This window comes from Gallinula chloropus (genome assembly GCF_964237585.1).
Source record: "Gallinula chloropus genome assembly, chromosome: 12".
NCBI lineage: Eukaryota > Metazoa > Chordata > Aves > Gruiformes > Rallidae > Gallinula > Gallinula chloropus.
Genome location: NC_140097.1, coordinates 19335522 through 19351794, shown reverse-complemented (window position 1 = coordinate 19351794; position 16273 = coordinate 19335522). Strand labels below are relative to the sequence as shown.

At 37.9% G+C, this 16273-nt stretch overlaps 1 protein-coding gene across 1 annotated transcript in view; it reads right to left on the bottom strand.

Moving 5' to 3' along the window:
- CENPP (centromere protein P) overlaps positions 1 to 16273 on the bottom strand; it is a gene marked incomplete at both ends in the record, with an annotated part of 136337 nt that overhangs the window by 79507 nt on the left and 40557 nt on the right. The window lies entirely within an intron of this gene.

Sequence of the window (16273 nt, the reverse complement as noted above, 5' to 3'; positions counted from 1 at the left end):
ATGTAATCATATTTTTCATTTAATTGTTTTCCTCTTTTATATTTTGACATCACACGGGTTAAGAATCCCTCATTAATGTAAGTACCTTTACATTGCTGAATGCAAGCAGATAGCTGGAACTCAACTGCCCCGACTTGTTACATAGGTCGGCACACGGAATTCTCAATACTGACAGTACTGTATAAAATGGATATTTTATATATCTCTTTAGTGTATATTTGCTATTGGGAATCAAAATAAATTAAACAAAGAATACTTGCACCTGTATACCTGATCACATAATAGGTTGTGTCAAAACATTCAGAGGTTATAACTGAACACCTTTCTGACTCTTCTCTAGATATGCTCTACTCTTCCTTTTCCCAAATCTATGTACCTTGCAGATCGTTTTATTGCTGCTGTTCTTCAGAAGGTCAAAAATTCAATGCTATGTTTCAAGGAGCTACACAAACATGATGCAGACTAGTAGCAGAAGAAAACAGTACATAGAAATCAAGGAATTCCTAATCTCTCGGCTTGCCTACCATCTCCCTAGCACGCTAAGCAATAAGCACCAGTCTAAGATCTGGTTTTCATCCACTTGGTGTCTCTCTATTTAATATTCTGTTAGCACCACTATCCTCCTAAGACACAAAAGCACATGGGGAGAGGAGGGACAGGCTCCAGGGGATCCAGGAAAGCCTTTTTCTGAAGAACACGTTTTGCTGACAAAAATTCTGTCCAACACTTCAAGGCAGAACTAAAACCAAAACAGAACACTAAAAAAACGCCATAAACCCCAAAACAAATCTGCATACCACTGAGCATCTTTCTATTTCTAAGGAATACTTCTCCCAGAAGTCATTAGTACCAAAAAATAGTAGTTAATGACTGCATTTTCATCAGTTGGTCTAGTTATATCATGGACTTAATTAGCCATAGCTATGTCATCATGCATGAAGAGCTATGATCTCTCACAGTGTTGACTGATATTTGAAGACAAGCCTGATGGAAAAAGGCAGTATTTTCAGTAGATTTTTCCACTGGGCACCTGGCTACTACACTCATAGGAAACACAGACCTGTTCACAGGCAGTTGATATGGGGAATGCAATCCAGCTTTTACTGCAACTCTCCATTCCCAGAGAAGACACAGTCTGAGCCTGTGCTGCACTTTAAATAAATCCAATAGTAACAAATCTGACAAGTCTACAGAGGCCAATAGCCAACTCTAAGCCATCCCTGCAAGATTTATGAGAAGCATGGAAGAATAAAGCAAGGGCAGAAATAAGGAACTAAGAATGAAACAGCTTAGTAACCTAAATAGCACACCATACTAGTCATTCACCCTAAAATAAATTATCATCACAGTGAATCTTTATATTCCTACCCAAGCAGGAGACCCTACGACTTTCACAGTAATAGTTCAAGCACACATTCATACTGTCTGGAAAATACCAACTTCCCCTTAATTACAGGGTACCCTGTCTTCTAATACCATAAACAGCTCATAACCTCATACCAGAGAGACAAAATATTATCAGTAACAACTGTCCAAGGAGAAAGGAAAGATTTCAAATAAATGCCAATTCTTATCTAGTAACAGTTAAAAAGCAGCTGGAGTCCTTAATGTTCACTGCTTATAAAGCTTACTATCAAAAAAGATGGAGAAAAAAGGACGAGGCAGGGAAACACGTATATCACCAGAAGGTAATTGGGAGCCAAAAAAGATGTGAGAGACTTCCAGTGGAAAAGAGTGGTCAAGTAGCAACATAACAGCAAGAAGACATTCAATCTTAGAAGGGTAAGAAATAAATCCAGAACCTTTATCTGCTTTGTAGAAGACTGTTACCAGCTTTCACTTTGACTAAAAGGGATAAGGGTGGAATTCAATCAAATCTTCACTTGAAAGCACAAAGAGCAAGCATAAATACAAAAGTAGAGTAGTCTTGATAACAGAAAAATCCTTACATTCCTATGAATCCCCAGGTTAAATGTAGTCTTAACCTCTCATGCTATACTACAAACAGTTCAGCGATGACAAGCTAAATAGAAAAGCTGATTTTGCAACTTAACTAGAAGAATAATCTGACAGAGTAATGTAACACACTACACTAATGGTAAGGACCAAAGGGAAACATAGCAGAAGGCAAACAATTCCTTATCCAACTGAAGCATGTCATGGACAGCAGGAATGCTGCATCTGCCAAGTTGAAGACTTTTAGGGAGATTGACTAAGGTCTGAGCATGTGTAGGACAACTTCAGCTTCATTTTGTTGGCCTATGCTTCTCTAAAGCAGCCCAACTCAGCCAACCCCCTCCTAAGAAAATTACTCAGCAGCAAGGAGCATTTGGAAGCAATTACCTATATTCTCAGTAAATCTTTTTAACTGTATTTTGCATAAAATTTCCTTCCAAATGTAACAAATGCCCACAGGTGAGTAGGTTACATCACAAAAAAAATCCCTCTTGCTTTTGTTCAAACTGCCCGTGTTCATATGGCTTAACTGCCAGGCAGATCTAAAAAAAAAAAATGGCCAATGGACTTCTTGGTCTCCAAAGGCAAGGAGTTTTGGCTGAGGCTAGTTAACGATCCTAATACAGACTCCAGAAAGCATACTCAGTATGCTGAGAGTCTCACATCTGAAATGTTCCTTGGGGCTTGGCTTTAGCAGAGTAGTCCTAGTTCCTAGAAAGCATGGTTATTACTTTCTGAACCTAAAAATTCTTTAAGTCCCCTGTTGAAGTCAATATAGGAAAGCTCGATAAAAATGAAGCAGAGTCGTAAGAGGTAGAAGACTACACAGTCTTATGCTTCCAAAGCCTTAAAAGCTATCTTGCCTTCTCTCTTCCTCTTTGCCATGCTTCTCAGACTGAGAAAATTTCTGCAGTCAGTGTCCATAGATACATATAACACTCATAGAAGAAACGACAGTGCTATTTTGAAGATACTGGCTCCATTCTCGTACTTCCTAAATAACCTCTAAAGGATTTTTTTCAGCTGCTTAGCTTTTCATCATTTGCAAGGCAGTGACAATCCGCTTTGGATTTCAAAAGTTTATCTGTGACAAACTACACTGGCAATTTTGGATTAAGACCTTTCAACTATTTTCTCTTCAACTAGAATTTCTGTTATAATAACCAATGTACACAGTTTCATCAATTATTTCTGAATATGGACAGCAATTAAATGAAAATAATTATATCTAACTAATGATAATAGACTGGTGAATCAGAGGTCTTTCCCCAGAACAAGGCAGTTCAGTATCAGCAGACGGAGGAAAACTGTGAAGAAGTCAACTCTACCTTCACGTTCTCCACAAGATGTTATGGAAAAAGGAAAGAAAGACTTGGTATAAATCCTTCTAAGAGTCTCCGCTTACTACTTATTTCCATACAAGTAATTATGTTCCTCTAATTAAACTTATTAATATATACTCCATCTAAACTTTTCAAACTTTAATGGGCTTCTTTCTTCTGAAAATCTGTCAGGTCCCTAACAGGACAGTTAACAATTTCACCAGAGGATGGCAGTCTATTGTTACCAATAGAAGAAAAGGTAATTCTAGAGAACAAATAACAAGACTGTTGCTTCACAAATACTGCTTAAGCAGAGTAGCCTATTAGAATACCAAAGTACTATTTGAGTACTTCTAAAGACTGAGTTCTATACGTGCTGCTCTAAACCATTAACTAGCCAAAGGATGCTATAACCTCACCTGCCAGCCTTCTCCCTGCCTCCTTCGCCAATATCAACCTACTTAATGCAGTAATTTAAATCATGGCAATACAAAGATGCTAGCAGACAAATAACAAACTCACCCTATTGAAAGTATAAAGAATACAAAATACCATCAAATCATTATTTTACCTTGCACCATCAACCAAGTGCATACTATGTAAACACACATTCAGTAAAATAGGATTTCTTTTATATCCATATTGAAAAGCCAAACAAAATAAAAACTTTGAAGCGTCAAGCAAATTCAGTTTGAGATATTTCTTCTGCGAATGAGAAACATAATGAAGAGCAGTAAAGATGCCTCTGTCATCCAACCCTCAATCCTCCTGTCACAAAATCCCATTCCACCTCATACACCTAACGATGTTAATTCCAATGTAGTCTGTTCTTTATTGCCTTCACAGCAACATTTCCATAGGTTAGAAGTATGGGTTCACAACCAGCTACTTGGCTGTCTGGAGCCTAGTGTATGAAACTCAGCTCATCTAGGTGCTTTCTCTTGCTGCTAAACAAGTTAAAGAAGGTAAAGAAGTGATGATTTTTCTTCCTTTTTCCGGTATTAAGTATAGCCTTCCTCTGCCCAGCTGTCAATTTATATAAAACCTTTTGGAATTCAGTATATCTGGCAAACTAGCTCTAAGTGTCCGCTGAGGGACCTGAGGGTCCTGGTGGACAATAAGTTGAATGTGAGTGAGCAATCTGCCCTTGCAGCAAAGGTGGCTAACAGTATCCTGGGCTGCACTGGATGGATAAGGCCAATTTTTTCATGCCCAGTGTTGCTGGCTTGAAGTTACATGCACACAGAAGCTACAGAAGAGCCTGGATCCCTACAGACTTGAGCCTCACAACTCCCTGGTTCTTTAAGCTTGACTTTACCTAACACCAATACCTCAGTATATTCTCCTACAGCTGCCAACACTGGCTGCCAAGTGACAGAGCTAAAATTATCCAAGGGGTTAATTTTCTCCAGTTCATCTTGCCATCTAGCTGCTTACTTTAAGAAGGAGAATTTAAAACTGTCTTTTGCTCTGGGCTGCTTTCCTCTACTCAGCTGCTATTTTTCATAGGTTTGTGTAAAGTACCTACACATTTCCCTCTGCCTTGCGTCAAACTTGGTTATAATTGACAAGAAGGATTGAATCAAAGCAATGGCTGATGGAGAGCAGAGATTCGCCTGAAGAGAAGACCATGGCTAAGATTGCTGTGCCCATGCAGCCTACAGAGGTCCATGGCAGAGCAGATATCCACCTGCTGGTGGAGGACCCCATGTCGGAGAAGGTGGAGATGCCCAAAGGAGGCTGTGACTCTGTGGGAAACCTGAACCAGAGCAAGCTCCTGGTAGGACCTGTGGCCCCATGGAGTGAGACAAGCCCACACTGGAAGAGGTTTGCTGGCAGGGCTTATGACCCCACGGGGGATCCATGCTGGATCAGTCTTGTCCTCAAGGTCTGAACTCTGTGGAACAGACCCACAGTGAAGGAGTTTATGAAGAACTGTAGCTTGTGCGAGAAGTTCATGGAGGACTGTCTCCTCTGAGAGGTACCAACACTGAGGCAGGTGATGAGTGTGATAAGTCCCCCCCGCTGAGGGGTAAGGAGCAGCAGCAACAACAGTATGTGATAACCACAACCCCTATTCCCTGTCCCCCTGTGCTGACTGGGGGGAGAAGGTAGAGAGTTCAGGAGTGAGGTTAAGACCAGGAAGAAGGGAGGGGTGGGTAAAAGGTGTTTTAAGATTTTATTTTATCATTGCCCTACTCTGATTTGTTTAGTAAGAAATTTATGTCCCCAAGTCAAGTCTGGTTTGCCAGTGACAGTAATTTGTGAATGATGTCTCCCTGTCCTTACCTCAATCCATGAATCTTTCATTATATATCACCCCCCATTCCCCCCACCACCCAGCTGAGGAGGGGGAGCGATAAGAGTGGCTTAATGGACACCTGGCCTCCAGCCTGGGTCAACCCACCCCACTGAAACAGCATTTCCTGAAGTGAGGCAAATGCTTAGGACTAGGAGAAAAAAAGTACATGAATTAAGATATGCAAGTTTTTAACCATTCATATTTGTTGGGAAAAGGTGTGAAATAGCTCAGCTACCTAAACCAAGTCATGATTATGAATATCATAACACTTCACTTATGAAACTCATTTAACATAATTAAAAAAACCATTTCCCTAAGTACTAAGAAGCCATTTCTGTTCTCAAAGACAGTGAGTGCCAACGTACCATACCATCATCCACAGTAGACACAGCAGACATTTACTAATCTCAAGATATTTCAAGTTCAAATCTAGAGAGTTACATCTTCCAGAGCTCAGCTTTCTAGCTAATATATTCTTGTATCTACAACTAATAACACTACAACTAGGTGCATTCACTGAAATCTGTTGAAGCAACCTCAAACATCTCAGAGAAAACTGCCCAGTAATGTTGAACAAAACCAAAGAGGTTTCAACTTTACATGTTTGAAGTACACCAATTTTTTCTCTCCATTCCTCAAATTTTCTTGATATTTTGCCATGTTGCCATGATTTAGAAAGAATAAAATAAAAACCTGGTTCACAAGCATGAGTTTTCTTAATGAGAGGTTAACAAGAAGAAAATTAAAGCATACATAAGTGTGTTTTGGGTTTTGTTCCAACTAATTTCAAATTAAAAAAAAAAATATTAGGAATACCACCAAGCATTGCTGCTCACTGTTTCAGTCTAAAGTGCAGATTTCTGGTGAAAATACTGCACCGTATCAGGGAAAATGAATGTATGCCACAATACACAAAAGAAATAGTAATATTTCCATTTTATTTTGTCCAGAATTTAACACCAGGGTGGCAATAAAAGCAATAGTAAACTAAAAGTGAACTGCAGACTGTTGAGTTTTTTTCTTCTCCTCTATGTTTAGAAGTTAAGATGGTTTTTTGGTTGTTTTTTGTTGGGTTTGTGGGGTTTTTTTCCTTCTTTGTGGGGAGACAAGATGTTTGAGAACAAAGCTGCTAATAGGAAACATATGGGAAAGCCCTAGAGTAAATGAAAATCTGACTCAAATTCCAAGTGCCACGTATCACATACCACTGTCTAAATTTATCTGGTAAGATAAATGTAAGATTTACTTTGCATACTCAATGAATCTCACCTGAGATGGAAGACTGCATGAAGAGTAAAATAAACAGAAAGGTTTTCATGTTATTTAAAATATTTAAAAACTACTCAATATTTTGAAACAATTTGGGATGTTTTTCAAAGCTTGTGTTAGCCAATAAAAGATTAGCTCAATACAACATGCTGCCAACAGGCTTGTTGCAGTTTTTCATATAAAATACGAACAGATCTACTCAACTGAGCAATGCAATTCTGGATTTAACCATTATGCTGCTATGACTGCAGTGGGAATACCATACAGCCAGGTTCTTCTATGCATGAACATTTTTTCTTTCTTAAATTCTTGTCCAAGAGAAATTTGAAGACTATGAAATGCCTGGAACAGCAGCACTGTGGATGCAGTTTTGACAAGAATCCCACACGTTTCCACACACAACTAAGCCTTGCCACAAACTCCCTGGGCAAAGGCACTGAATTTAACAAACCTGGAAACATTACACCAGCTGTATATATATGCATGCATATATATACACACACAGAGCTAGGCTTCCCACACAGTGTTTCATACACCCATCACCTATACAAAGTTTTCTGTCAGTCAAGGGGAGCAGCATTTTAACTAGTATGCTCTCTTCCTAATTATACCTGCAGTAACTGTTCAGGATCATTCTCTGTTAAACATGGAAAAAATCTCTTAGTTGACTGGTTGCCAAAGAATGTAAAATTTCCTGAGGGACAGAGGAGGAGCAAGTCACTGACACAAGCACACTCTTACCTGTTAATTTTTCAGCCTGTGTTATTGCCAAGTGCTTTTTTGATATAAAGACCAATGAAAATATTTTCCTTCCAGAAACACTCTTCACAGATTACCAACTCCTTGTTCCTATTTATGGAAAAAAAAATTGGCGGGCTATTCTAAAATACATTAATTTACCAAAATTTACATCCTATTTGGTACACCAAGAACAACACCCAGACACCATATACTCGTCATGCAATATGGTAACTTTTGAGATGAATCAGAGTACTTTTAGAAGCTATATCCCGTGCGGACATCTACCTAAATTGGGTAGTAAAGTTAAAAGGTTTATGTTCTACCTGACAACACTCCTATACAGTGACCTGCAAATTTGACACATTTGGTAAGAACATAAAGTCTGTTGTAACACTATGCAGAAGGAACCCTATTATAAACCTCCAACTTTCAATAGCCAGACCCCAAAAAGTATTTCAGAAATGTAGAAGCTAAGTCTGACCTAATACCAGTCTTTAACATTCTTCTAAGTGCTTCCATCTGATAGATGGAATGAAAAATAACAAGTAGTTACTCTTTATAAAAACCTTGTATGTTTAGAATAAAGCAATAAACAGTGAAGAATTGAAAAAAAGTTTCTTACCACACTAACTAAAAATCTTCCAGACGTTTTCCTTGTGTGCATTCCATCCAATCATACATAGATAAGACAGTATTTCCTTACTCCTGTCTCAAGAACGCTGCTTTAGCAGCGCCTGTGTATCACAGATACATACTGCTGCTCCTTGTGCTTTGCACTTAGAACAGAGTGGGTAACACATGCTTCCCACTTTTAACAGTTCCCTCCCAAAATCACAATGCACAGGAACATGAGAAGAGGAGAAAATGTGAGCCTGGAAAACACATCTGTTAGATGTGCAACGGCTTCATAAATTAACTTTGCCTTTAAGAGTACCTTTCCACTCAAACTTCCCATTGTGGGAGAACCTAGTATCTAGTTCCCCCATCAGCTGTTCTAAACAATTACACCAGTCATCACACTGTCACTCATTTCTTAACAGACTGATTTAGTAGTTTCAGTGATAAGCCCTGTGTTTTATAAAGATGCAAAGGGAGTTCAGGATAGCTGTCTTGCAGTCATATAGATTATGAATGTTTTTAAAAGCAGCTCAATTCTGATAGAGTTCAGTCTAATCACTTAAAGCATTAGTTTCATGCTGACTAAAACCTCATTTGATTTACTTTATTTTAAAGAAAGCATTATGGAGGTTTACATTCTGGCTACAAACAGTTGCAGACATTATCTCCACACTCAAAAGTGAGAAGACACGGCAAGAGTCAGGCATCAGAAGCATGACATAATGCATCAGGACACTTGACTGATAACCATGGAAGATCTGTAACTCATCCTCCCTAAGGTGAATACTGTTTGAATTGAGAACTATGTGCGAGTCCTCACCAGGAGCAGACACAGGGCCTTTCAAGAATTTCAGAATGGCTGATAGAAGCAGCCAAAGACTTCCTGCCACACAACAATCAGATCAAATAACTGCGAGACTGTCTCGCAGCTCTGCCAAGAACCAGCCGTGACTCACAAACCATTCAAAGAGTAGAGACACACTTCAATTTGATTACTTCCCATAAATCAAATGACACTTTTATATGTCTGGCAGAATACAGGTGCAGGTGTATGAACAAGTATATCTTCCAAAACAGCATTAATATTAAAGAAAACCCAAACAAAATGTAAATAAAAATGGAGACAAATTGAAGGCAATAAAGGGTAGAGAGATGATAACTTCCTTACAAGAGAATATGTCAGGGTACAGATGGGTGACATGCAATAATACCTGGTGCTTCAGTTTCCAAGTCACAGATTCTGACTGCTGAAAGTACATACTGCAGGCCACAGAAGCAATGCTGGCTGTGATACCATCATTACAAGACCTTGTTCTAAAATGAGAGGATTTTTTTCTTTAGAAGAAAGAGGGATAATGAAAATTGAAAACCACTGTAAGGATGATCTCCAGTTTCCAGTCTACTGGAGAGAAATGAAAGACTGCCTGGCAAAATCATCTGCACTACAAGGCAGGGCAGTTGTAAGTATCTATTGCTCTGGAAACATTCAAATCCATCTACCCCAAAGACACACGTTCTACAGTCATTGTCAAAACAAGTAAGGACCTCGATCCTTAAGCACACTCAAAAGAGTAAATGGGAAGCACTTTCCATCACGTACAAGGGGGAAATTTCTGCTAATGTAAAACATTTTCCTACGCATGATCATTCAGGAATTCTTTGGCAGATAAGTTGGACAACTCCTTTATCCTTGCCTGAAAGTCCCTAAAGGGAAAAAAAAAGGCTATTTTTTTTGGCTATAAACATGTCGTTTGCAGATTAGATAAAAATAGGAACGATCTGAAGTCGCAGGCATATTTTCTAGTTCTTGTAAGAAAAAAGCATGAAATCCTTAGCTTTCAATGAACCAAATGAGCTAGTAAGGTATTAATGCATTACATTACAAAACACTGTTCTTTTAACTTTATTTACAATGCTTTTAACTTTTGTTTAGTCATGTACTATGATTATCTATATAATTTTATGTAGGGAAAAAAATCAAGCAAAAAAAGATCAATATAAAGGTGGAGGTGAGATTGCTCAGGCTGCTTCAAGAGAACTGCAAAACAGGCAGACACACTCCCATTTTACATTGGTGTAATCATAGATATACTAAGCAAGCAATATCCCAGCACTCCACATGGGAGGAAAATACAGCCCAGAGCCATCCATCTTGGAACAACAAATGTAAGCTGTATACAAATCCAAAGTATAAAGCAAAATATATTTGTTAAACTATTCAATTACTAAAAATATAAATGTCAGCTGACAACAGCGACTCTCCTCAGAAGACATTTAGAATTTCCTACAACAGTCCAGGGTATTTTAGAGTAACCAGACACTATTTGGCACACATATTGTTGCCTACATGAACTTTAAACTCACATTTTGATGCCAGTACGAATTGTTTATGACTACTTGGTATTGTTGTAGCAGAAACATCACACAAATAGGCCAATTTAAATGCCCCTACTGTAAAAGTAAAATCCATATATCAAAAAATACCACTCCCTCAACATAGTATAACAATCCTCTAAGGTTTCTAACACAATATAGTCAGAAAAAAGATACAACCCTCTTCCTCTGGTTGTCTTTCAAAGGCAATTATCCATTACTGTACATTGATAGCACAAAGCCTCACACCCACCATTCCATTTTAAAAGCTTCAGTATTACCAAGCTGAACATTCCAGGAGGCTTGGTACTCGCCTTTTGCTTAATAAACAAAACAAATTGCTATACAAATGATTGACTGAAAACATTCAACCAATCTCCTAATGAGACCAAGGCTTCCTAATGCTTCACTTCTAGATGCATAGATGCTTCTAGTGAATTTGGTTTATTCTGTTTATTAGAAGCTATTCCACTATCGCCTATGGGATTACAAGAATTCCCACATTACAAGGTCAATAAACTCTTGCCCATTCTCATTTGGTCTCTGCCAGGATTGGCATTCAAGATCCAAATGCAGTTCCATTTGGTAACTAGTAATATGCTTCAAAAGTGAGGGGTTTTTTTAAAAACAGGCCACAAAATTATACAGTTAAACAATACAAAATATGAAAAATACCAAAATAGAGAAAAAGTAACGTGAGGACAATGAATCTGTTTTAGGAAGTAAAGGAATGCTTAAGAAGAGAGAACAAAGAGGGGCTGTTTAATCAGCTCAGAATCAGCACATCCTGTAAGTGGAAGAAGTGGAGAATATACAGGACTGCAGATATGATTTGATTGCCCCTTTTGCATGTCATGAAAAAATGAGTATTCACACAAGGTCATGCTCTTAGAATGACCTTCCCCTGAAGAGCAGAGTAACACAAAGTCTGTAAGAGCTGCCGTTCACTGAGTGCTCTGGGCTCTGGCTGGAGGTTCTGCAACATCCAGTAATTCAGTATCTCGATTTACTGAGAGCTCTACACTTCAGTAACTGAATTTTCAGATTGGTTCTGGCACAGGATAAATAAATCCAGCAGGCACTACAGTCTTGATAATTGGTTACATTTGTTGATGGCAAACACAAAGTGCCTTTGCAGAGTGCAGAGCACATGCAAAGGTCATACAGGCTACAGGTGGTCTGCTGGCAGTGTTAGTAGACTGCAAGTTAACACCTAGAAATTAGTATGCAACGAGTTTTCTATCAGCATTTTCTGTGCCTACAACCTGAAGTGCAACTCAGTCTAGATGTACATGCCTGAGGCTGTTCCTTATTTCTGAAACTCACTTTATGGGGAGCCAAATTGCAACATTGAAGCTTCCTCATTGTATTTGATCACACATTCTTTTCTACTGTGCAGTCACTTAGAGTAACAAACTAACATCATCAATTCCTATATGAAACACAGAATCCCTTCAAAGTTGTCAGCTCAGAACCTTAAAATTTTGAGCTTCAGGCTTTCCTTCAGGCGTCTGGTAGCAGGACCAGATATTAGCTGAAGAACTTCCTAATTCTAATGAGATCATGCTTCCCAAGACAGTTCAGTGCTAACTAACACAACTTAGCTAAAAGAAACCACCCAGAGAAACCTAAGAATCGTTTATAGTAGAATGGTAACTGTAGGGAAAGGCCAAGCAGTGTAATTTATTCCTCTTTGTGTCAAGGCCAATCCCACTTGCTTCAGGGTGCCTGGTTGTATTCTCTACTTATTCTATAAATATTTTAGCTAAAATTCGAAATTACAAATGTTTGGTTTACTCAACTATCTAAACAAACCCAAAAAGCACAAAATAATAGAGCAGCCTCCTTCTTAAGCCTTCAGTTCAGAACCGAAGTTGGAAAAACTCATAAAGTCTCAGAAGCTGAATGCAATTAATGAAGATGGTAAAACTTCAAACATTTTTATTAACAAAAAGGATCCATTCCAGTTTGACTTAAGAAAATACACCAGCTTCAACCCATCCCTGACTTTCTAGCTGGATATACATTTCACTTTTTAGTTGTGATGTAAACAAAATCAATAGTAAAAACAAGTCCTTATGAAACATTTTTTTTAAAAAAACCTGTAAACCAAAGCACGTTGACAACTTAACAGATTTGTCAGAACCTTTGAAACAAGAAGCCTTAGATGAACGATGTTAAATTTAATCCTCTCATTATCTTCCTTGTAAGGAAATTCCTACCACACCTCAAACCAAAACTAAGAGAAGATCAAACCACACAACTTGACCAAAGTATAGGCTTGTTTGTAATCAAGATAGCTCACGCAACAAGAAAAGGAACTAAAACTGAGCATATCCCATGACTATGCCTGCAACATCTTCTGCAGCTAAATATGCTTTTAAACAAGAGCTTTGCTAAAATTTTTCAAAAACAACAGACTTCTGCTCTGCCACTACGCAGTTCTAAAAACATCATGAGATTTTAAGTCGCCTGATATTTTAGGAGGATTTGGGACACAACCTGTAGTCGAAAACAATAGAAAAATATCAGATACGAAATTAAAATTCTAATTTGGTCCAATATTTATCTTTAGAAAAAATAGTTTTAATTTTTGCATATGCTTATTTTAGAACTGTTAACATAATGGAGTTTCCAAAAATTTCCACCATATTCTTTGCCTTGTGCACAGAACACTCAAAACTTTGTAGCAGCAAATAGCATTTTATAAACAGCATAAATTTGGTGGTATTTTTTAATTCATTATTATAAATGCATTGTAATTATTTTTAAAAACAGTTGCTGTTGGTTAGCATTATTTAGCTTTACTGATACAATGTAGCTGTCCAACTATCTACAGTACTGTTTATAAAGGATTAAATAATTTCAATTTTACTCTTTCCACGTTGTATTCTATATTGTGTACATAAATACACGACTATTGTAGTTTCAATATTGCCAACTCCTACAATATTCATTTTGCTCGTGACTGCTGCTGCTTTTTTTTATGTCCCTAATGTTAGAATCATGCATGATTCATCTTCTTAAACAATGTTTGTGTCCTCAATGTTACAGAGACAACTTGAAAAGGTCGAGCAAGCCATCAGCTTTGGGAAGCACAAAGACAAAAAAATGTCACTTTTCTCCACGGCTTGCATATATCAGTTACTTAAATACCATACAGCAGCAATAGCAGATAACCATGCCTTTTCCTCCCTCCTAAAAGCTATGAAAAATTACTTTCCCCAGTAACACAGCTTCTCTCTCCTGTCGTATTTGTCTTCTGCGTGGAAAGATTTACGCTCTTGCTATCCACACATCCAAGCATTTTGGAATCCTGAATCCTGAACTGCAACTTTAAAACAACCCTGAGAAGTGCATCATCGTACCAGTAGCACTAAGGACTTTGCAGGAAGGAAGAAGGAAATATGGACTGTGGAGGAAATATAAGTCTCAAATGGAAGATAGTCCTAAGAGCTCTCTAAACTGTTTCCCTCCAATCTTTACAAGGTTAATTTTTTTTTTTTTTTTACTGTTTCTTAACTTCATCCCTCCAGAGGACACATCCTTTGCGTAACTGAGTCATTGGACTTGAACTCTAATGATGTCTGTATCATTTCTTGAACTCTTTGTTTTGTTTAAAATGGGAACCGGTAACAGTGACAGAATCTTGCAAATAATTTTGAAGTAGCTTTTAACGAAAGGAGACATCGCTTCACAGCCTTATGACACAGCATCTACAGTAACTGATGATGTGGCACAACATGGTTTTTTTTCTTTCTTACCAGCAAATCAGAAGAAAGGCTAAGGCTATTATTTTGCTTTGCCTTCCCACAAGGCTCCTCACCACAAAATATGGCTTAGAGAGACCTTTTGTTCCCTCCAGCTGTGTTAGGCTATTTCTCAGATGATTTCATCAGCACAATAACTTGCTGCCCTCCACAACTTCAGCTTCACAGACTTCCAAAGAGTAAGTTTTATTGGTAAACAAAAATAAAATGAACCAATTGTGTTATTTTTGCAGTTATATAACTTTTGCATGTTATGTAATTTTCAGCTTTCAGCTAGTAAACTGCTTACAAATACAGTTCCTGAGCTTTGATTTGATTACAGACGGTAGTTAATCATGCTTTTAAGATTTTTCTATTTTTTTAAACTCTGTATGTATGCAGTTTATCATGTTGTGTGCATCTGACTCGCAACTCCCGTTATCAAGTTTCACCTGACATGTTGCCATTTTAAAGCTTCCTAGAAATATTTCATGCAGAATTGTTAGTACCTGGGTGCTTAGAGACATGACCTGCAAGCTTGGCAGGCCAAATACTATTCTACCGAAAATGTACTCAACTACAGCCAAGGTATAAAAACGCTCTGCAAAATACCAGCTCCTCTCTCCCAAAGATGAACAAGAGACTTTGGTACTTATTATTTGTCATTCCAACTCAACCAGTGAGAGTTCTTTTTACATCCTCTACCTGACAAATGGATCAACTGCACGAAGGCCAAAGTAAGCTTTTTCCTTGAACTGAATAGGACTTTCCTGCGTTGTTCCTCTGAGTCTCTAAGGACTGTTCTGGCACAGGGAACTGAAATCGTTACTTGGAAAATTTTGTGACACCTACTAGAAGTCCTGAGAGAATAAAAGAAGGTGGTGAAGCTAAAGTTCCAGACTGAAACTGAGAGGAAATAATGAAAAAAGCACAGGGGACAGATTGTTTTAAGGATCTGCTCACAAAAAATGGAGATACTAGATTCAGAGACTTATTTTATACAAGAAGACACCACCAGGTCTGACTAGAAATATGATAATAAAGTATTGTCCCAATATCTAATGCCTGAATTCCTTCTGGAGCACACTACAGCTTCTCAACCCAGCAAGTGTCTGAAGAGTTTTTCAGTGCACAGTGCATTTACACAACACTTGCAGAGCGAAGCTGCTCTCCATTTACACCTGTTTCTGCCATTTGCTTTGATTAGCTCTGAACCTGATGACACTGGAGCGATGTAGAGTTCCAAATAACTGACTCTACCCAATCTTTTTTATAAGATTTAAGCAGTTATAAAACATGATTAAAGGAGCACTTGAATACAAATGATACAATGTTAAAAATGTACATTAGACAATATCACAAATTATTTCACTCAGGTATCGTCACACATGCACAGTGTGCAACACAGGAGAACTATGAGGCTGTATTAAATTCCATGATTGCTGCTGCTTTTGTTTTTTCCTTAGGATTCTTTCACATGTTCAGTTTGTAGAATACATCAGGTAGTAGGATTAATCACCACTATGAAGCACAGAAAACTCATACTTTTAAGTCTCATCTCCTTTGTTAAAAATTAATAGCTTGGTTAAAAAAAAAGAGAGAGAATCAAGAAAACAAAAAAGTCCCCTGATTAAGAAATGTGAATGTCATTATAAAAAAAACCTGACAATATCTGCTTTCCACTGCCTCAGTGTTCCCACACAATACTGAAAAAAGTCTTAAGAATTTCCACTATTTCTGTGCCCTCACCTGTTGGAGTTGAAAGCTTGCTATGACTCACAAACTCCAATTCTGCCAAATAACAGGTTTCCTCTGACCACATGAAGTTTTCCAACATGTTAGTCTGGTTTTGAGCATCAGAAATTTGGCATGCAAAATTATGTTTTTCACAACATCAGTATTTCACCTCAGAAGGATACTTGATGTATTCAAGTCTAGCAAGA